Source organism: Ambystoma mexicanum, chromosome 1q (genome assembly GCF_040938575.1).
Source record: "Ambystoma mexicanum isolate Mex_15411 chromosome 1q, UKY_AmexF1_1, whole genome shotgun sequence".
NCBI lineage: Eukaryota > Metazoa > Chordata > Amphibia > Caudata > Ambystomatidae > Ambystoma > Ambystoma mexicanum.
The window spans coordinates 712,111,733-712,135,990 of NC_090922.1; positions in this window are offsets into that span (position 1 = coordinate 712,111,733).

A 24,258-nucleotide genomic window follows, 5' to 3' on the forward strand; every position below is an offset into this window, starting at 1 on the left:
CGAAAGGTTTTAGCGTTTATATTTGGTCTGATAATGTACTGTGAACTGATTGTTTGTGATTGTGGCTTGTTTCTGACGTTACTTTTATGGTCCTTTGACCGAAATAAAGTGAAACGAGCGAACAATTAAACATATCCACCACCCATTACATACCTAACTTGACACAGGTCTCCAACACAAGACACCAAAACTACAAACACTCTCCCATCTCTACACAGCACCTAACACACCCACATACAACAAACAATTGCCAATCCACCAAAATCATACTAGCACACAGTGACCGGTTTTTCCAAAATGAAGCTACCAACAGCACATCAAAGCTCTCTTGCACTTTTCCCTTCCATTCCCACTAACCTTCCCAACCCCCCTTCCTTTTTAGATCCGCCTGAGTGCCTGGAGACCATGAACAATGGCAGCTGTGCAAGGTACAAGTGTCGATAACATACAATGACATAAATGAACAATTCACCACCCAGACAATCTTTGAGTGTTTTGCATCAAGTTATACACCTATTTTACCCTAAGATAACAGACTCCCCTCACCTGGTTTGAATATTGATTCCCCTTGAAGTACAATGTACTTTGTTTACAGTTTTCGCAATACAAATAAGGAATAAACACCTTGGTGTTTTTGTTCCTGTCAATGTTGTCTGCTCAATATGTCTCTCTGCCGATCCTGTTGATGATGGGGCATGTGACACAATGATGTAGGTGCACTTGAGCAACTAGCGTACTTCGCAGCACCACTGGCACTGGGGATTAGTTCGTTGTGGGATGTCATCAGAAAATCTCTGTTATCCCTCCCAACCCCACTCTACGTGCAGGGTAAGGACTGGCTACTGATTACAGTTAGAAACAGATTGATGTGGAAAACGCAACCATCTGTTTTACTGAAAATTTGAAGGGGTCACTTGTATTGCAGCTTGTGCAATTTCCTTATAACACTGGCAGACCTTGAGATATATATACCAGGACACCTTATTACATTACCTAAATGCATACCTGCATACAGCGTTATTGTTCTAACTGTGAGGTTTAAAAGCTGTGTTGATTGAATGCTATGTGTATGCATCTAACCTTAATTAGACTCTTTTCAATCAATAATTTAATTGTTCTTTCATAATGCGCTTAATATCAGCGAGTGGTTTCTAAATGCAGGATCTGGACTCAAACCTGTGTTGCTTTGTGTTGTCTTGCTTCCAGGACAAACACATTTCCCCTGAGATATGCTTCCTCCCCTGTCAATCAATTAATCAATCAATCAATCAATCAATATAAGCTTTATTTTGGCAAACAAGCCCTAAACGTAGATTCATGCACATAAAACACAAAGGATTACAATTGGTAAAAGTACTGATATATACAGGTACCTAAAAGCACCTAAAAGCAGATGCCACTATTCACTGTCTGTATAATGATGAAACACGTAAAAATCTGAGCAGCTAAGTCAGCGTAGACTCTATTAGAAAATTGATAATCATCCAAAATTGACCACCTGACAATCAGGTAAAGGGTTCATATTCTCGTAATTCCTATGTCAAATTCATAGCGCACCTGTCAAAATCAGACCATTAAATCAAACATATCATCCAATAAGTACAGTAGGATTAGTGGGTACAAAAGGAACACGCATATTGTTAACTTAAGCATTTTTGCGTATTTGCTTCTCTTGTTCACTACCCTGTAAGAACATGAGCCACAGAGAAAATGACAAGAATGGATTTCATTATTTTTACAAATAGTTTTGTTGTTCTCAAGGTTCTGATCTGGTAGTTGGTAAAGCATGGTTTTAAATGTGTCTGTCCAATTTTATCATAGGCCGGGCAAATGAATAAGACGTGGGATGAAGTCTCCCTCTGTCTGGGGCAAAAAAGGGCATCTTTCTGAACCACCCATCTTCCGATTCGATGTGAATGTTCGCAGGGTGCAGAATACCTGCCCTTGCTTGAAAAAAAGGATGCGTGGAAATGGGGATTTGACCAGATATTTGTCTATATCCACCTCAACCTTCACACACAAATATCCAATCAAGAGACTGCTACTTCCTGGCCTCGTCAGCAACAAACACAGATTCCAATAAACGAACTCAGATTTCAATACAGCCCTTGAATTAGCTCTATTCTCTTGGGTGAGGACCATCAGCTTCCTCTGCCCAGAATCTCACATATTGATTTAACATGTGACAACCACTGGCTGCAAGCACTGTTTTGCGTATGCAGCAGATCCAATGTAGCGTCCCTACATTGTTGGCAAGTGATTGTGATGTCCAAAGGCGAAGACAGAAGAAAAGAGGTCTAGTCTTCAAAATAAAATCAATTCCCAAACAATTGCACTCTGAGTGTAGAATTGAGGATGCAGTGAATTTTGGGACACACCAGACTCTTTTTCTGAACCTTTTTTCACTGGTCCAAAACTGTGCATCCCCTAAGTGCCCTCAGATTTCTGAGCCATATATGGCATCATGTCTAGCCTTACATTTAAAGACAGAGTAGGACCTGCTGCTCGCTGGCCATACTGTCGAGAGAAATTCAGCGTCGCTTTTGAGAGCCGGTTTAAAGTGCTGATTTGTTTTGCCTTATGCTTCTTCCATGGGCCTATGCTAGAGAAGCGCATACCAAGGTTATTGAACGACAGAACCTCCTCAACTTTTTCACCATTGACAGCTACATATGTTTTCTTGCAGTGTAACTTCGTGTTGCTTTTTGCAACCATGATTTTGGTTTTAGAAAGGTATGCAGTGCTTATATTGAATGCAAAACAACTAATGAAAAAATATGAATGAAAAAACGACTAATACCAAAATAACTCATTTTGAAAAATACTAAAAATTAGGTTGTGAGAGGGAATAGTGGTTTTGGGGCTGGGGGAAAAGTATTATTAAAACAAGGGGGGAGGGCTTTGGGAGGAAACACCCCCAAAAACAATTAAAAAAGAAATGAGTCATTTTGGAATTAGTTATTTTGTATTCATTATTTTTTCATTTGTTATTATTTCATTAGTTATAACTGCATGTAACCCTTAGAAATATTGAGATAAAGACTTTTTGAATTGTACATGGAAATAAACTCCTCTACCTATTCCTTTAAGTCATTTAGGTTCAGAAACTAGGACCCCATCATCTGCAAAGAATAGAATGGGTATTCTATAGTCACCCAGGGTCCTCTAACACAGACGGGAATTGAGGCCAGGAAACAAGATTCTTGTACTACATTGTTAGGTTCTCTGGCTGACACTGCCGACATCTACTAGGCAGCGTACCCTTTGGCCCTGTGGTATTCAGATACCCTCAGGGCGGTTAAGCAAGCTTGCCACCACACATAGCACAAATGGTGCTCAGACCTTGATCTCAGTGCTAAACAGCTATATAAAGCTGCTGTGTCAGAATATCAAGCTGCCATTAAATGCGCTAAATCGCTTTTCTTTGCGAATCGTATAGTGACAGCTTCCTGTTCGGCCCGGAAACTTCTCCGGGATGCAAAGGGATGCAAAGGATATCTCATCACCAGTACGGCTAGTTGGTGAGACTCCATACTGAAGCTCAGTGTCAGCTGATCGGGTAGTGTTCTGGTGAAAAGATTTCAGAGATTTGGCAACCCATTGTAGCTACTCAATCCGTCTACTTTAATGTCATTTAGCCCAGCCGGCCATTGAGAATAATTTAGCTAGCTCTTTTCAATTTGCACCAGTTACCTCGACTATTATTTTGTCTGCTTTATTGAAGCTCAAATCTGACTCCCCTAGTGACCCTATTCATTTATTTGTTATTCAGACCCTTCCTGCTGATGCTATTGCCTTATTTACTGCAGCTTTATATCATTCCATTACATCTGATAAGCTCACTGATTGCCCAGTGTGCCATACTGTGCACTGGGAAATCGACGCTGGGCAAACAAGCAGTATGGACCAACCACCCCCTAAGGGCCCCACTAGTGAACTATTTTTGAGTAAAATTGGAATAACCGACCTGGTTACTGCTGTCCCTTCAACCCCCACCCAGTACCAGCTGGAACATCTGCATTCCTTGGCTGCTACTGAAAATGTTGCTTGGGGGTGTGGGCTACATTGCCCCATGTGATGGATCCCTCCGCCGAGCCCTCCTGGCCTATAGATTGCAGACTGTGTGCCCACAGGTACATGATAATAGGTCCCGGACAAAGAATCCTGTTTGACTGAGAGCAGGGAAAATGCACCTGGGTGGACGCTAGGGATACCGGCAGGGTCAATGAACCATGCCCGACTCGTCAGTGGAATGACAAGCTCACCATCATTGAGTGAGGAAGTAGCAGAACACATTAATATTAATAAACAGTCTGTTGAGGGGGGCCAAGTGACTAATATGTGCCGCTGCAGTATCGATCTGGCAGAATGTTTGATCGTAAAGAATCTTATTCGAACTCTGGTGGAAGCCGTCCAGATGCGAAGAAGCAATTTTGAGCCATTATGAAGCCAAGAGGGTGGGAAAATGGCCCTGTATAGGCCAGTAGAAGTTGGACCACCACAACCTGAAATCTACCCCATTTTTCCCAGAGCTTCCAAGGGTGGGAGTGGGTTGACCAATGAGCCAAAAGTAAGTTGTAATAACATAACGGCATCGGTAGGGAAAGGGCAACCCCCCAACCCAGTTAATAATGTTTGCAACCATGACTGGAGTGACCAAGATTTAGCTGCTGATCTTCCACTGCGGACCCTCAGTACACTGGCAAACAGGGCGCCTAGAAATATGGCCACTTGTGACAAAACGGAAAGCAGACCGGCCTATCCCCACATCATCTCCACCGCCACAACCGGAAGGCAAAAAACACTCCGGGTAGGGGGATCACTACATTTGCATAGGGACCCACACTGCCACTAGATCAGCACAAGCCCAAGGAAGCTCTGGTTAATACATGTTTTCACTGGATCCGGACAGTGAGGAGATCTATATTTTTTCTTTCTTGCTCTAGGATTGGCCAGCAAAGGGGTCACACCCTCGACTGCATTAGAGTAGACTTAAGGGATACAACCATGGTCAAAGACTTAGCTTCTTTGGGAAATGTAACCCTCTGGTAAATAGCACAATTGAAATAAGCGCCATTGGCCTGGAAAGTATGCCGCAGTGGCCTGTGCTTACAGGACCCAACACTATTATACTAAAATAAAGCCCCCTATCTGACATCCATCAATCTAGACATCGTTAGAATATTGTGAACTAATGCCATTGGGCCCTTATTCCAACTGTCCTGGCTATGAATTCTTCCTCTACTGTCCAATGCAGGGTCCTGGGGATACTGCATGTAATCCAGCCTAATTTAAAATTTGAATGAAACATTGTTGTGTAATATGCTTTGTTTTGTTTTATATTGTTGTGCAATACTTTTTAAGCAATAAGCCCTGATCCCTGAGCAGGGGCCGATGAAAATCCCGGGGCATTACCTGAAGTAGTAATGACCCTACCCCCCTGCGAGGGGATTATTGCTTTTAGTAGCCCGGCCCTTAAGACCGTTTCGAAATGCGGCAACAGAGAGAAAATAACATTTTAAAAAATGGCTGCCAAGGAAGGGAGAATGTAGAGGCTTTCTCTGGAATGCAAGCTAGGGAATATCATCATATATTTGTCTGTCCTCAATAGGAGCTAGGCATAGCTAATGGTGGCGATGTACTACCTAAGAGAGCACATAGTGTTCCAAACCGCTGTTGCTCTGGCTAAACCATAGAAAACCTATTTTCTTATACTCAGAAACACTCACATTTTGGATATTTCTGTAGAATCGAATTTTACCAAATTCATCGTCCTTTAGGCAAAATGTTGTGGCTAGTCAGGGCTGAAATACTGTTAACAGGGCAAGCATAGTTCACTTCTGGGATGAGACTTGTTAGGAATGTGCCATTACCGGAGGTTATAGGCTTTAGTTGAGGGAAAGGCAGAACAATAATAGGGATGAGTTGATGGAATGATAACAAATTAAAATAGGCTGCGGATGAGGGAGAAATGAAAAATTAAAGTAGGATTTAGTTAAGGTAGAGGTAGAAAATTAAAGTAGGAATTAGTTAAGGGAGAAGAAGAACATTAAATAGAATAGAATTTAGTTGAGGGCTATCTAGAAAATAGAACATTGAAATAATGTAGGTCATCTTTTTGTGTCTAATGTCTTTTTGTCTCGAGAGGATAGCTCAGGGGGATGCACTTGCCCTGGAAACAAAAGAACGTGGAGCAACGCAGGTTTGATCACCGGGTCCGCGCTCAGAAACCTCTGGGTATTAAGGGTGTATTAATTACCAGTAATAAATGTTGATGACATTGCTTGCTAATTAATCAAATACTGCTTTGGTGCTAGGAAAAGGTATTTATTGTCTGTATCAGGCGTGTCCTTCATGCATGTCAAGGCAAAAGAGTAGTTGCCTAAGACTCTTTGGAGGCAGGAGAGTGCATTCAATGTGTGTAACTGACAATGTGATATTTTTGTGGTGAGACAGAATAATTGCTTGCAAATAAATCAAAGACATGTTTGGATGCAGGAGAGAATTCTAAGTCTGCAATTGAGTGTGTCATCTGTATGTAGCTGAACAAGGTACTAGTCGCAGAAAAAAGGTTTGCCAATCTTTGAAGGCAGGACAAGATAATATTCAGTGGCTATAAGTTACCGTAACGTATTTTTGTGCAGAGACAACATACTTGTTAATTTTGAAGAAAGAAATCATACAATTATTATGAGAAAAATGAGTGCATTACATATGTGTAACATTTTGCACAACATACATTCCACCTTCTGGTGGCTGTGGAGAAGTGACCATTTTTGGTGTGAGGATGATCAGTGAACCCAGAGGAGCTAGTTGGAGGGGGGAGTATGCAGAGTAGATGCCAAGCAATGCCTCTGTATTAAAATGGGGAGAGGAGTTGTAGACTGTGCCTACCAACAATGAGCCATGAGAAACAACATGCAGTGCACAGGTTAAATATATACGATTTCCTGTCATCCTCTAGACCCCTGCCACTACAACACACATCCATTGTAAATGTGTATGAACATAATGATGATGATGATGAAGATGATGACCGAGATAAAGGTCACCCATCCGAATCCAGGGTGCAACACATGATTTTAGAAACCAGTCAAACCTAGGTAGAAAAGGGGACGGACAATGCCACAGTTACAGAGAAAGGAAGGAAGGATACCTTTACTCTCCCACCTTTGTTCAGGGTCTTTCAAAGACAAGCTGTAAGATTTAAAAAGTGTCAGCCACAACTCACATTTACCAGCATTACCTTCTCAGGAGAATGAGCATGAGAAGACAATGCTTCTGGCTCTACTATGAAAGTCTGAGGTGTCGACGTTCTTCATACATACTACATAACAAAGAACTATAACATCTCACCAAATGCATTCCTTACAATGTAACTTTGTGTGAGGAAAAGGCCATGTGATTTGACACCATGCATGGGACTGGGATGAACCCAGATGACCTTAACTGCAGCCTCATCAGCCATGTCTAATCACCATACCACATGCACGTCAACATTGTCACCCCAGAAAATGTTTCTGCACTGCCGTGGCACCTGTGAATTATTGCAGTAGTGGTGACTGGTTACAATAGTTATTGATGCAAACAGCTTTTCACTACAACTAATCAGTTCTTCAGTCCTACTCCTCTTATTTTAGAGAAACAGCAATAAACAGATATCCACATTTCAACGAGGCATACAACAGTACAAGTGGCATTTGTTTTCTTCTGTTCACTCCTTGAAATCAGAGATGAAAACATGAGCACTATTTGAGTACTCAATTCTCAGAAAAAGCATGAGAGCCAGAGCTTGAGTGCCAGTTAATTGTACACAGTACTGAAGCACAGTTCGCCTTTAGGTGAGGCATTTGTCCATCTTGTTCACACAACATGAGTCTCACGCAAATATTCTAAGGCAGCATTATCTAATTTTATATTCCAGACAGTTGCACGTGTAATAGTTTTACATCAACCGATGATTGGACAAAGGACAAAAGTCAGTTATCGAAGAAGAGATTTTGGTATTGAAGGTCAGGATCCAGCCAAGAATGTTGCTGGCCGGATGAGTGGCAGTTACGACGTGCTGACTGAAGACCAGTAGTTGAAGAACATAGAGATGAGATATGGCATCAGGATCTTGATCATTATCAGCCCATAGGTTGATGTTCACCATCAGAAGCAGATGACTTGAGGGTTTCAGCATTTAATTAGGAGATGCTCATACAAATGGGGCATTTTATGTGGGGGGTCAGTATAGGATCAGAAGATTAATGGACATATGGAAATCCAAGCTGAGGTTCGCAAGAAGGGCCTTCCAGTTATCTGGAGCAGTTACATGATATGATCTGTTGGGTGTCCTGACCCACGTTTGAGCTATCATGCTGCAACATTTGGTGCTGTGGGCTTAGAAAATCCAAGATGGCCAAAAAGCCCATAAGTGCGCCAGAATCCAGGAGAACCACGCAGTTTGTGCGCACAACCAAAATGGTTACCTAACTTGCCACCCACCAGTGTAAAGAAAGATCTTTGTTAACAAAATCCACTGTTACTGATGTCAAAAAGTTGCTGAAATCGTGGCTCATTGGACCACTTTAAAGATTCAACCCTTTTGTGGGGTTCCACATAACCATTTTACTGTAAGGAGCCCCATCAAAACAATGTTAAGCAAGGATTATTTACTACCATGTAAGAACCATTCCTGTTTAGAATGCATTAATCCAAGAAAGATCCCAAAATTGCCTGCAGTACCAACAAAATCCTCAAGGCGGCGCTAGCGGTCTAAACTCTGACAGGAGAACTGAGTGCAGTTGCTGACAAAGGGATTTGGCTCAGCTGACTTCAAAGGCTGCATTTTAATTAAAAATTAGCCACCTGCTGTTCCCAGAGGTCTGAAGCCTGGGAAACCCTCTCACCTCCAGAGATTCACACCAGGAGTTAGAATCTCACATGACCTCTTGATTTATAGAAGGCAGACTGGCTGGGAGCCTCCTGGAGACCACACAATAGGCTCTTGCAATTGAATAGGATATGTTGATTTTGACTGTTTCCTGTCAACAAAGGCCTGCCTGCCAGAAGACACATGTGACTGACCCACCCAAGTCTTGGAGGCGGACTCCAACACTCTGAGAACTGAATTGAAAGCAAAATATATATTTTACAGAAACACTGATAACTCTTTGTAATCAAATGACAGAAATGTATAACTTTGAGAGCCTTAATTTAAAAAATGTACCTTCAATTCAAGCCCAAACTCCAATTTGTGTGATGTTCTGGGGCAAAACCCTGCTATTTATGTATACTACAAACTCTGTGTTTAAACTAGAGACATGTTAATTTACTGGAGGATGTATGGACAGGCCGTGTACATGTGTACAAATCTGGAGAAAAATCTGATGTTGCAAAACCACTAAAAAGTGAAATATGTTGCCATTTCTCAATGCAAGCTCTCAGGAAGAGCAGATTTGAACAGGGTATATCTCATGGGATATGCATGATGAGTGCATGTAATTTCAAACCACTGTGTAGCTATGAAATATGTCTTTTTGATCAAATATAGATTGTGTGTAAAGTTGACAGGGGTGGTTTCTCTGTATCATAAACAGACCTCATCATGATGGCACTTCATTTCATTCCCCCAATCAAGGGGAAGAGGAGGAAGTGGCCAATGACAAGTGGAGAGGGGTAGGGCCTAGGAAGCTAGCCTCTCCACCCATTTTCAAAACACATAAAAGCAGACAGTCAGGACAGATAGGGACCTTCAATTCCATCTGCTGCGGGACGCTCTGCCGGGAAAATCCATACTTTACCTCCATCAACCTCCAGAGAGCCAACATAGAGACTTCAATCTATCCACCTTCAGAGACCAAGACTTTACTTCAGAATTTGTAGCAGAGAGGTCAACTACAAGCTAAATCCCTCTTTAGCAGGCCTCAAATCATTGCCATTATCACAGCCAGGCGAGCTGTTTGAATTCTTTGCAAGAACTCTTGCCATTTGCCAGAGAGCAGTGTTGTATCCAGAGAGAGACCAGCTGAACCGGAGACCGCTGTATCCGGACCCACAGACCTGATCAGAACCAGAGACCCAGACCAGACCAGCAGAGTAGAGCTGACCCAGACGCTGTGCGCAGAGACCGTCCGTGGCGAGTGAAGAAAACCTGACCAGATCCGTGGCGAGGCCCATTCTATTTCTAAATATATTGTGAGTACCTAGCAGAACTGTGCAGAACCAATCTCTTAGTTAAAATAATATAATTCAATCTATTTTAATCTAAGTAGAACTGCCTCCTAACTGTCACCTGTCATTTGTAAAGCGCTCACCTGTCATTTCTAGTTGCTAGCTGTCACTTGTCACTTTGAACGTTAAAATTTCAAATCTGAAAAACGACCGTTACCATATCGCTCATATCTCCGTGACCATTTGTCTTAGAGACTTGCAGTAACTTTCCTCTGAAAGCTGGGACTCTTGGCTTTCCAACAAACCTAGAACCGCATTCCTATTCCATACACTTTCGCCGCAATCGTGAAAAACACACTCGCAAATTTGCCGCGATTTGCAAATTTCTCCACGTGTGAAAACAGCAGTTCTTGCTTTTCTTGCTAAAAATTTGTTTGCCTCTTAAGAACCATACCTGAATCATTGCTAGAGTGAGCCTGGACTAATATTAACTTGATACCACTCACCCTGAACCTCAAGAGGGAATTAAAAGCATTTTAGCATATTTTTCACTTCATTGCCAGCACATATAAAAGCATTTTGGGCCTGTGTTTCAAACTTCTGTAGTCTAAGCTTGCTGGGGTGAACTGAATTACATTTGATTGCATTTCTGAGAACTGTGTGCTTTCCTTCCATTTCCTTGCATTGCATAAAAGGGGGGAGGGGATTGCCAGAGAAAAGTGATTACATTGTTTTGTTGAAATCATATTGAGTATTTTCTGTATTGCATTTCATTCAACATTACATCCATCTGAACTTATATAAAGCATTCTCTACCACCTTATTCTTCTGTTCCTATTCACAAGTGTGCTAGTGCCAGACTAACCATTATTGATTACTGCTCAGATTCAGTGTGATATTCAATTATTAATTTATTATAAAGCGTGATATATATTGTTTAAATTATCAAATAAACCTTTAAACTTGCAAAACAGAACTACTTCTTGGCTCAGTGGGGTCAGGGGGATTCCAAGAGAGGGGTGTTATATAGGGGTAGTCATCCAGAACGCATGAACTGGACATAAAGATATATCAATAAGGGTTTCCATTCAGTATCCCAGACTAGGCATTGACTTAGCTGTAGTGTTGAATTGAATCCTCTTACAGATATGATGTGATATGATATGGCATTCATAACGCGGCTATACAAAAGTGTTTCAACGAGGCAAGGGAGGGGGAACAGAGGGAAGACAGACAACCATCATACTGGGCCAGATGTCATTCAGATTGTGCAAGTGTATGGGAAGGGGGAAGGAGGAAAGTGCCAGGGGTGGGGGGGGGGAAGTGCAGTACATGGGATAATAGAATAAATAACAATAGGTAAAGTATGCAATAAATAACAATAGGTAAAGTATGCAAGTGGCAGGTGCAAGAGTAAGTGCACACATCAGGTGTCACGTGCTGGTAGTGGGACTGTAGGGGTACAGAAACAGTCCCCAAGTGCGAGGGTTGCCAGGAAGGCAGTGCAGGTGTTCGATGGGCGGGGGAGGGGACCTGGGCCTGAGATCAGAGGGTGTCTAGGTAACCAGTGCAGTTTCAGCATCAGCCAGGAAGTCAGCAGGGGAGAGGAGTAGAAAAAGCAGAAGCAAAGTGAAAGGTTTGGAGGTGCTTCCAGAAACGGAGATGATTCTCCTCAAGTTTCAGGGAGGGAGGGAGGCTGTTCCAGAGGGAGGCCACAGCAAAGAAAGTGATCTACCACCAACTTGTTGATTGGAGAAGTGACTGGCCCTGAGAGAATTGGAGACGGATGAGCGAAGAGTTTGAGAAAGAAGATATTTAGGAAGAGAGAGTTGAAGGTATAGAGACCCCAGGCCCCAGAAGGCCTTGTGGACAATGCAGAGGGTTTTGAACTTAATCCTCACAGCCAATGGGAGCCAGTGCAGAGATTTCAGTCCTGGAGAGATACGATCCCTGGGCTTGAGGCCAAGGACAAGTTTTGCAGTCCCGTTCGGGATGAGTTACAGAGGACAGAGAGTAGAAGCAGGCAGATTTAGAAAGAGGCTGTTGCAATAGTCAAGCCTAGAGAGAACCAGAGCTCTGGAGACAGTGAGCTTCTGGGGGAAGAAGAGGAAAGGAAGAATACCTCTGAGAAGGTACAGCTGGTAGTGTGACTTCTTATAGATGTGGGGAGAGAAGGAGAGTGTGGAGTCGCAGGTGACCCCGAGGTTTTTAGCCTCGCAGGTGGGAGCAGGAGGAGGGCTAAGAGAGGCTGGCCAGCGAGTGACAGGAAAGGAGGGAGCGGGTGAGCTGATGAGGAGAATCTTGGTGTTATTGCCATTAAGGCAGAGATCTTTGGCGGCACACCACTCCTGGATGGCGGACAGACAGTCAGAGATGAGAGAGGGAGAAGAGGTGGCTGACGGCAGCCTGAAAATGAGCTGAGTGTCATCTGCATAGCACTGGAAGTTGGGGCAGAGCGCTGCAATGTGGAGGGCAAGATGTGCCAGGTATTGATTGAACAGCCAGGGAGAGAGGTTATACCCCTGGGGAATGCCAGAGGTAGAGATAGAGATAGAGGAGAGGATGGACCCAAGTTGATCCTGGGATGCAAGGGCCTGACCGGTGATCCACAGGTTATCACAGAAACGGTTGAGCAGGATGGCATGGTTAACCGTGTAAAAGGCAGAAGAGGGATCAAGTAAGATGAGAACACAGGGGGTGTTGGAATCAAGGTTGGAGCACAGGTCTTCATGGATGTTCAGGTGACAAGTTTCCGTGCTTCTGGCAGCTCTGAAGCCAGACTGGTGATCATGGAAACAACCAACAGATTTATAGAAGGCAGATTCAGTGTGGAGATTGAGCTGGGAGATGGGCAGCTTTTCCAAGAGTTTGCCCAGGAAAGGGGTGATGGAGATTGGGAGATAGTTAGCCGGACAGGACGGGTCGGCAGAGGGTTTCTTAAGAAGAGGGTGCACAAAAGAGTGCTTTAGGACATTGGAAGTGTGCACATTGAGGGTGTTTTTAAAGAAGACACTTTGTCACCAGCCTGATCAACCCTTACTAGATTATAGCCCCAGCAGGGATCAAGTCCTACAAATAAAAGTGGGGGGACTCATCAATAAATGTAATTGATTGTGACAACACCAGAAATGAGCATATCAAAGTGAAATATGCACATTTCATCACATTGGCTTTCTTTAACCACCCAATTTGCATAGGATGAATATCATTTGCTTATCATAAAATCAACACACACACAAAACCAACTGAGAACATTTTCTTCTTATAGTGCTTTTGCAAACATTAAAAGGTGTGCATGTTTCTAAACTCCAAGAACCAAAATAAATGTTTTCCCTCAAACATGCAGTACCGAAATGAGACATTTCACATTTAGTTGTTTGTTGTTTTTCCTTGGTTATATAGTGCAGTGGTGAAGTGTCTGTCCTGCACACCTAGTGATTGATTTGATCCCTGAGGTCGGCTTAAATTCATAAATTCAAGAAAGACTTTCAATGTTTCTCATTTTAGGTGGGGGGAGGTAGTACACCCTCATGTACCCTCGACTTTAGCCCTGGGTGGGAAGGGCGGATGCATGTGTGGTCGACTCATGGATCCAGGTTTCGCTCACTAAAAGGAGGTCAAAATTAGAATCAACAATAAGGTTGAAAACCGCCACTTCATGTTTCACGAGAGAGGGGGGGTTTAGTAGTGCAGCCTTCAAGCTAGTCAACTTTGAAGTCTTATGTAAGGTATTAGGTGATGAGTCGGGCCTTACATGTGGAGGGGAGGCTAGAAGAGATGACATAGAATGACAACTAACATTGGCAGAGAGATTAGAAGTTCAGGAGTCAGGGTGGAAGCCTTGTCATATCCTGCAGTGGATAGAGGCGGTGAGTACAGCCTGGCTGAATTAAAAATACACATTGCCGAAGGCCTCACCATACCGATGCACCCACAATATTAGAGTTCCACAGTAGAATACAGGAATGTAAGAGACCTTCGGAGTAGGGAGTAACTGTCAGAGGTCCAATCGATCCCTACGCGAACCAGTGGAAAACTGCTAGTACACGTCGGCGTGGACGGGCTTGTACGTAGAATGTATACCAATGACCGCTGGGAAGTGAAGTGTAGTTCAGCAGTTTAGGTAACCGAAGTGCAAGTGATGTTTTAGGGATCAAGAAAAAGATTTCAGAAGTTTCAAATGTACAATATAGCAGTGAAGCAATGTCAAATTAAAAGCAAGCTAGCAAAGCAACATCAAAACTACTGAGTGTTTTTAAAGCACAAATGTGCAGGCAACCGTAGTTGGCAAACAGGAATAAGTGTGAACATTGTGCGAGGATATAGATCCCATTAACAATGCAGTGCTAATCACATTTACTCATGAGTGTCTATGTTGACCCATCAGGGTAACAGAGACTCAAAAGATTAATTTAAATAGAACATTTATTTTTATTTCACAATTATATGTGTATCCCAATGTATTCTGTGTAATGATATCCTCTGGTACAAGTGTCATGTTCGCATTATCCCAATAGTCCTAGCGTTATTGTCTTATCTCATTTTACTTTCATGTGAAGTAGGAATGTTTTCATTTTGCCACATCTTGTCTGTGCATATTCACAGGGGTTGCTATAATTGTTTTGACAATAATCTCACAATAACAAACAGATGGCTCTTCATCAACCGTGTAATAATATATAATAGTTTATTATGATGGAACCAATCTCTTTTTAATTGATATTTTTGATGCATCGGGTTTTTGTTTGTGCTTGCAATATAAAACATTTAGCAATCGACACCATCTAGCTGCTTTGCTACAATAAAGGCAGTTTCTGAACAAGTTAAACTGGTTTCACGCAGTAATCCTTTCACTCAATTCTTGTCTAATTTTGCGGTCGTAATCTACGGAGCTGATGTTCTAATTGTAGGAACTTCCACAGGCCAGAAAGTCACGTCCATGCCACTGGACCATCAAGTGGCTCCCACAGTGGACTAATTGGGACACGAAATTCATCGACATAATCAGCTCCAGACAATATGCATTCCTATTTTTGTGTTTACTTTCCCTTTGCAACACTTTGGTGCTTCCCTATTTAATTTCACCAACTACATACCCCATAATGCACCTTTTGGTGGTTCCCATTACCTGGCTATTCCTATGCTGCAATTGTAGGACTGCAATCCCAAGAAGCCCTAGAGATCAGTACTGTTTTCACTTTCCCAGGTAGAGAGATGGAGGAGGTAGATTACGTTCTGGTGTGGTGATCCAGGTGCTGCGAACGAGCCTGCTTCAGCACAGGTTAGCCAATATTTAAGCAGTTGCCAGCAGTAGCACAGGGCTCTTGCATTGAGTTTGATGCTAGCCCCACATGCATTGATTCTTGGATTTCTGCTTTGTCTTGTTGCTGCTGTTTCCAGAACCTGCCCCTATTCCAGTGCCCTGTGCTCCCTGCACTGCAGAACTGCTATTCTGCCTCCACTCCCCTGCCTTCTGTCCTGCACCCTCAAGCTTCTTGCCCTGAAGGCTTGCTCTCCTGCTTGGAGTCCGTAGTTTCCAGTCTGCAGTTCTTGTCTCCTGGACCCTTGCACTTAAACTCTTGTCTTCTTGCTCTTTTTTTTACTGTTCTCTGCCCTGAACATTGCTTACTTTGACTTTCTGTTGTTTCACTGGATATTTATTTTACTGTTCTTGTTCTTATGTAATTGCTTCACACAGAGTTTGGCTACCGGGTTTCCTGGCAGGCAACCTCTGCCCATTTCCTTTGTCGCATCTCCATCTTGTGCATTGTGCCATTTCTGTAAACAGTGTGCTGGTTCTGGTTACAGGAAGCAGTCTCTGTTCCATTCCTGCTGGACCATACAGCTTCAGTCTTGTTAGCACGGTTTCATTCATCGTGCCTTGCAGCCCAGACACAGACGCCCACTCCTGCTCCTGCTTTCCATGAGCATTCAGAGTGCGCCCCTGTGATAACAACCAGCTCAGAAGGCTGGAGGTGTCCCTGACCTGTGGGCAATGTTGCGTACATCCTAAGCCCCTGGCACAGAGACAGCATTCACATGAACAGTTATAATTTATGTCAACCTGGATTTATCTACTGTGTCTATATTAATGGGAAATAATTCGATTTTCAAGGAAATATCAGCAGAATTAGTAACACTGGAAGATTTATTTTTTACTTTGTGAAAGCTCAGGGTGGGGCTGAATGCCGTGAGAATCCTTTGTGCAGGCAGATTTTATGTACTTTGGTGCGTTGAGAGACCTCACATTTACAACTTTAAAAACAATTATTAAAACAGGTTCTGTAAATATGATGTCAAACATAAGGATGAGTGAGTGTAGCTAAACATAATGGGCCGTGTTGTAGACACTAAACAGCAGTCCAAGTGACATTTTGTATGCTACTAGTAATAGGACAAATGTTGCCATGGTGAAAAAAACGTATTCTGTGTATTTTTTAACTAGCCCAATTTGTGCCCTAGTTCTGGCACTAGGGTAACCTTTTTTTGCACTGGGGCTATTCTTTCACTTCTGCTAATTGTACATGCACCAATCCCCATTTGCTCTAATAGGTCCCCACGATGGCAGAGTCAGCTTGGCAGGACCAAGGGAGGCTTGCAGATCTGAGGGCCCTTCTACCGTTGCAGCACGCAAGGGCTGTACAAAGCTATTTGTCTTCCACCCTTGTCTGGATTGACATTTAGGGGCACCTTTTGGGGTTTGTGGGTCCAATCCAGTGCACTTTGCTGGTGCGATCCTGGGCAGCTGCCTTGTGTTGGCAACTGTGACTTCATGTTGTTTGACAGGCGCTACTATGCTTACTAAAGGTTCTATATTCAGACTCCATCTCAGCCAGAAGCGGCAGCACCCCCACCTCTGAGAAATGTCTAAGTGCAAGTTAGTGAGGGTTTCAGCCTAATAGAGAGAAGTCCAGCTAGTCACCCAGCCAAAAATACATACTTTCACCCTATGGTGATGTTTCTAATAGCAGCATGAATAATAAAGCACATTTTAATCCAGCTGATTAGTGGGTTAAGTCTTCTCTATTGTGATCATTTTTCTCTGAGTGGAAAAAACCATTTCAGTATGCAATGTAAACATGCAGTGGGCCACAGATAGTGGTACAAACTCCCAGATTCAGAAGGATGATTGGAGGGTCTTTATTCCACAGATAGCAACATGTATGGCGTTTTGTTCTGGTAAACCTTTGGTCAGCACACATTAATGGGCTTTGTTCTCTCAACCTACCATGAGCTCTCTCCATCCTAATAGAGGTATCCCAAACACCCAGCTTTTCCAAATAGTGATTGGTAACCCCTACTATCTATGCCAGGTACAGGCGAGGGCCCAGCGTCTAGAGCGTATCAATCTGTCTCTCTCTGATTTTCTTCTAAGGATTCCCTAATCTAACTCTCCCCAGATTTTCTCAATAGAAAAGTTGGTGCAGAGTGAAGGTGAAGTATTTGTTGTAAGAGCGACTGGTACCATTTGCAAGTTTGAAGCTGTTAATGTGGGAGAGTGATTGTGGTGATAAGGGTGAGAGGGAGTAAGTGTTGGGTGGAGGAAGGAAAGGGGTGATGAGAAGAGAGGGGTGAGTAGAAAGGTGAGAAGAGAGGAGGGGTGAGGAGAGTGGAGGAGAATGAGGGGAGAGCAGTTTCGAAAGGTGAGGAGATATGAGAGGAGTGGGGCTAAATGAAAGTGAATGAGGGGGTGAGGAGAGAGGAGAGGATAAGGACAAGCAGAGTGCAGAGGAGTAGGGTGGGCATAGCAGAGTGGTGGGAGAGTGTGAACATTGGATGGTTCTATTGTGCCAATGTCAGAAACCCTGGTCTGTTCTCTCACTAAGTCATTCCCTTTCCTTCCTCTCACTGATATTACTACTCCCTCTATTCTACTCACACTCTCTTTTTCCCATCCTTTCTCACTCTGTCCATCCATCTCCCTCCTTTCCTTCAAATTGGGTCCCTCCATTGTTCACACTCTCTCTCCACTCTGTTATACTCGCTCGTCTCCTCTCCACTCTCCTGGCCCTTCTCACCCCTCTGTTCACCTTTCTCCTCCCCTTTCTTCTCCTCTCTCCTCTATCCATACCCCTCTCTATCCTCCTCCGAACACCTATTCCCTCTCACCTTTAACACTACAATCCCATTCTCACACTCAAGCCTTTAAACTTACAAATGGTACCACTCTGTCTCAAAGCAAATACTTCAAACTCACAGCAGCAACTCTACCACAAACCTCTCAGCACTTTTTTCCAACATCCTTCATCCACCTGACCTCTCAGTCTACCGCCATTAATTCTAACCTCACTCAAACAACCCACACTCTATCTGTTTATTTATGTATTTATTATTATTTATCTGTTTCTCCTTTGCTCCTCACTTTCCACTTCTCCCTCCTTCCATGCACTTTTCCCCTCCCCCTCTCCCATGCACTTGCGCGTTCTCAATGTCACTGGGCCTAGTAAGATAGTTGTTTTGTTCTCCCCTGTTCCCCTCCCTTGCCTTGTCACGCTCTGAAACACTTGTGTATGAGCGCGATAAAAATAAAATATCAATTCAATTCTCCCACTCATTCTCCATTTATGTTCTCATTCTAGTTCTATTCCCCCTGCCCCCATTCCATTTGATCTAATGCTCACCTTACTCTGTGGGCCAAATTAAAGGATATTCTTTCGCCAGGGCTCAGATTGCAGTGGTGCAAGGCTTTAAAAACCCTCATTACCCCCGCCCCCACACTCTGGTCTGTCTACTCTTTCTGTGTTGCGCCACTGGTCTGGCGTTTGGGGTTCTCTACATCTGGGTGATCTATTAGCTTTTCTATTGATCTTGTAATTGTTTTCTTCTGTTGTTGTGCAGATTTTGTTGTGTGCGGTCTCTCTCTCTTTTTGCTCGCTCCGTTCATGCTTCTTTCTTTATTTTATTTATTTATTTGGAAATGTGTATCGCGCTCAAAGCCCAGAGGCAGCTAGGCGCTCGAGATTACTTAAGGATACGGTTATGATATGATATGATATGGCATTTGTAACGCGCCTATACACAAGTGTTTCAAGGGGTGTTTTCAGGGGGTAATAAAATTACCACTTTGTGATATCTTACATGAGCAGTCATTGCACAATTTACAGGATTGCACAGTTACATAATACATCATTTACACATTAACACATTGTTAAATTTCCTCTTTGCATCATGAATTCTGGTTGCGAGATTGAGAAGGATGGCCAGTCATAAGCAGTAGCGTTTTAGTTTCACAGGGATTTCTGGCACTTTAGGTCCTGGAATACAAAAGACAGGATTGGGAGGCATATTGTTACAGAACATTTTCATTCAAGATATGTAAGGGGGTTTCAGGGAATTGGCCCCCTTCAACTCCTGCTCCCTGCTTCTGGGGCCGGGCTGGCTCCGGCTTTCACGCTGGTAGGCCCTCCACCCTTGGCTGGGAGGGGTCCTGTTTCTGTCTGGAAGGGTCAAGTCCCAGAGCCTGTTACAAGAGTTACTGCATACAGGTTGTATCTATCCATGGTCATGATGCATGACCACTTATTGACTGTGTGTACATACATAAAAATCTGAAAATACCTCAACATAAACGGGACACCACCCATGGGTGTGATTGATTTAATAAACAACTCCAAATGGACCTAACTGTTTGAAGGACCACACTTTGGCACAGCCATCTAAAGGATGTTTGTGGCCCTGTGTACAGGCATATTTGGCGCCCTATACTTTAAAGTTTAATAATAATACTATGGAAGAAAAAGCTCATCTCCATTGGCCATTTTCTTAGTGGGACTCCGAGATATGTTGGGGGGGTTTCTCTAGCGACACCCATTCTATCTGTGACATATGCTGATAGCAAAAAGGTACACGTTCATCGATAAGACAGTATTATTGCCACTAACCGGCATGTTACTTTACCGTTGAAATGTGACATTGCATGTGATTCAGGGTTAACATGTCAGCCTACATATTGCTGCATACAGAAGTAGATATCAATCTGACAATATCAAACATTCTATGGTGAACAAAAAGCTATTATAAATGTTGTACGCATACACAAGAACACTTTGCAGCTAGAAGTCCCATTGCACAAAAGAATGAGCAAAGTCTCTCAACTATGATATGATATGCTATGATAGTTTATTTATATAGCGCCTATACACAATGTGTTTCAAAGCGCTTCACAGCAAGGAAGGGAACAAGGGAAAATACAATGACATTCTTACAGGCCATGAACAATAAGAATGTGAAATTCACTATTGTACTCGGCCTGACGAATTTTCAGATAGTGCAAGATCTAAAACACAGATAGGAAGGAAATGGGAAACAGACAAGCGACTAACGTAATAGGCCAGACGACATTTCTGGTAGAGCTGGATATTAACAAGAGGTGAGGGAGGGGGGAGGAGAAAGGAGGGAGAGGAATAAAACAAGCTACTATCGTACTAGGCCTGACGACATTTCAGATAGTGCTGGAGGGGGGAACAAGTAAAGGGAGGGGGGAGGAGACAAACATTTGTTGCTATCATACTAGGTCCAGGGACAATTCTGATAGAGTAAGTGGATAGAGAAATGTAAAGGAGGGTGGGAAGAGAGAGGGAGTAGGGAGAAGAGAGAGGAGGAGAAAACAGAATAAAACACATAAGCCATTTAGCCCATCCACGAAGGTAGGGAAGTTACTGGTGCCACATATACGGGGAAGGTGCATAGGCTATAGCTGGGAGGTCATGACCAACAAATCTAATTATATTAATTGAGTAATTGACTGGATGACCTTGAGCTATGTAGGTGATGCAAGTAGTCTATTTGGCTTCAGTGAATCCTTTGATGCAGAACATGGAAGACTCATATGATTTGATATGATATCATGTGGCATTTATAACACCTGTACATAAGTGTTTCTAGGCACAACAAGACAAGGAGGGGGAAACAAAGGGAGGACAAAATAATGATCTTACTCAGCCTTGTGTCATTCAGATTGTGGAAGTGCGGGGGGGACGGGTAGCAAAAGTGCAGTTGACTCACAAGTGCATCAAGGTGGTCGGCTCATTAATGCAGAGAGAAGGGACTGTAGGGTTGCAGATACAGATACTTAAGTGCTTGGGAGCCCGGATGCAGTGCGAGGGCAACTGGACATGCAGGAGCCTGTGCCCGAGTTCAGAGGGTGAGCAAGTGACCAGTGCGTGGAGCAGTCAGGTGCGTCAGCAGGGAAGTGGAAGAGAAAAAGTGGAAGCGAAAAGGAAGGTCTTGAGTTGCTTCCGGAACTGGAGGTGGTTCTGCTCAAGTTTGAGAGAGGCAGAGAGGCTATTCCAGAGGTAAGCCCCGGCCGAGAAGATAGATTTGGCCCCAACTCTCTGCTTGTAGAAGCATCTGACCCTCAGAGAGTTGGAGGTGGATGAGCGGAGAGCTCGAGAAGGAAGTTGTTTTGGAAGAGAAAGATGGAGGTACAGTGGACTCAGGCCCCAGAAAGCCTTGTGGATGATGCAGAGGGTCTTGAAGTTGATCCTAGCAGCCACGCGGAGCCAGTGAAGAGATTTCAGAGCTGAAGAGATGTGATCCCTGGGCTTGAGACCAAGGACAAGTCTTGCAGTCCTGTTTTGGATAAGTTGTAAAGGTTGAAGAGTAGAGGCGGGAAGATTTAGAAAGAGGCTGTTGCAATAGTCCAGTCTACAGAAGACCAGAGCTCTGGAGACAGTGAGCTGCTGGGGGAAAGTGAGAAAAGCAAGAATACCTCTGAGGAGGTGCAGCTGATAGTTTGACTTCTTAGAGATGTCAGTGATGTGAGGACAGAAGGGGAGGGTGATATGATATATTTTATTTGTATCGCGCTCATTACACAGGTGTTTTAGAGCGTGACAGTAGAAGTAGAAGATGACACCAAGGTTCTTAGCCTCACCAGAAAAAGCAGGAAGAGGGCCCAGAGTGGGCAGCCAGAGAGAGAGAGAGAAAAGGAGGGAGTGGGTGTCCCAATGAGCACGATCAGTCTTACTGGCATTAAGGCAGAGGTCATTGGAGGCACACCATTCCTGAATTGCAGCCAGTCACGTATGAGAGAAGAAGCAGAGGTGGCTGAGGGGAGCCTGAAAGAGAGCTGAGTGTCATCCGCGTAACATTGAAAATTGGAGCCGAAAGTAGGGATGCGGTGGGCAAGACATGCCAGGTAGTGGTTGAAGAACCAGAGAGAGTGGTTAGAACCCTGGGCAACACCACAAGTAGAGAGAGAGAGAGAGAGAGAGAGAGAAAGAGGAAAGACCCCAGTTGGACCTAAGAGGGTCGGTCAGTGAGAAAGGAGGTGAACCAGGCCAGGGCCTGATCCTTAATTCCAAGGGTGTCAAGGAGATGATTGAGTGGGATGGCATTGTTGACCATGTCAAAAACAGAGGATAGAGGAGAAAGAGGACAGAAGGCAGATTAGAGTCAAGATTGGATAGCAAGTTTTCACAGCTGTACAGGAGAGCAGTCTCCATGCTTCTGGAATAAACAAGCTTGCCTCCCTTAGGATGGGTGCACATGTGGTACTAGCCTAGTTGCTGGTTGGGTGCAATTCACATACATGGCAAAATGGCCCATTCCAGTCAAGAGGTGCTAGCCCACTCTTGGTTTTAATTTAGCATTCTAGGAATTGCAGTGCTAGGTTTATAATGGGGAAATCCGGGACTACACATTCCGAGTGCAAAGGTACAGCCACACATGGGCGTGCAGCTCCTGAATGGAATGGGCCATGTTGGCACGTATTCATGCACTAAAGATTGGTGGTAAAACGAGGAGTTCACTCAGACATCCGAGTGCAACAATTGGAATAAACCATAGAAGTGGAAAGCCTTTTTTTATTTTTTTTAATTGTTGAGTTTAATCAAAAATTGATTTTTTTACAACATCTTCGATTTAGTTTCGTATTGAGTTAAACATAGTGGGACTTATCTCTAACAGGGTCGATGAGGAAACCGAAGGAGGCTAGGAGTAGTCTAAAAAGTCACATTGCGTTAAGTTCCAGTTTTGTCGTTAGTTGTTTCAACATTTTAAATGTCGCTATCTGCCATGAGGTTCGGTCTTTTTGTAACTGATTTTAAGAGCGTGCTCATGGTAAGAGCATGTGGAGGTCTATGGGGATGCCTGGAGTTAGGTTGAGGAGCAGCAACATGAGCAGTAATGGCTCGTAGTGTAGTGCATGTGTTTACATCCTGCAGCCACAGTCACAAATCAGCAGTGAAACAGCGTGTGTGTTGCATTCTGCATGTTGTTGCGGGTTCTGCAAATCCCAGTGTCAATGCGTGAGTGTGCTGTCACTGTATACTGGAAGTTCGTCTGCAAGGGGATGTGCAGTCCCTAATACACCGATGACACTAGGCAAAAAAGTACGTGTGTTGTTTATTTTTAAAACCGCTTCTAAGAAAAGTGCCTCTTGTTCACAGCATTAGCGTCTCTTTCTAAAGCCTTAGGCAATGCTTGGTACCGACATGGGCGCGAGCAAAAGTGAGATCTAAAGGAGAAAAAGAAACAAAGTGAAAAAAACAGGTTGGAGGGATGGAGTAGCATCTTTAAAAAGGAAATAAAGGTAAATCTATTTTGCAGTCAGGCAAGGAAGATGAGAAAGACGAGCGGCAATAAGTACATTCGGCTATTCCACTGTGGCGTGTGTTGGCCTGCTCATGTGCTCTTGTAGACCACGTGGCAGTGTGTGCCTGCAAGGTGAGACACTGCTGGTATGCTGCCCAAATGTGACTATTTATACTGAACCGTCACGTGTTCCGGCGTACACATATGGCGTTATGTGCTTCAGGCAAATGTTGCAGTTTACATAATGTAATCCATATGTGGAGCTTGCAGTCATTCTCCGTGAGGGATCATTTTATGATACATTCGGATGAGGTTTGTTCATGCGGCTGCGCCAGCAAAGCTCATATGAAGCTTATCCTGCAAGAGCATTCTATTATCAAGAATTTCTGAATATTATTTGGTTGGTATGTGCTTAGTGACTGTGACTGACATGCATTGTTTTCAAGAATAGGATTGACCATCTGGAGTGAGACCTAGGCTGGGGTGCAGTGGATTGTCCTTGATGAGGGGTAGGTGCAATGATGGAAACTATGTAAGAATAGCATCAGAAAATTGGGAGACAGT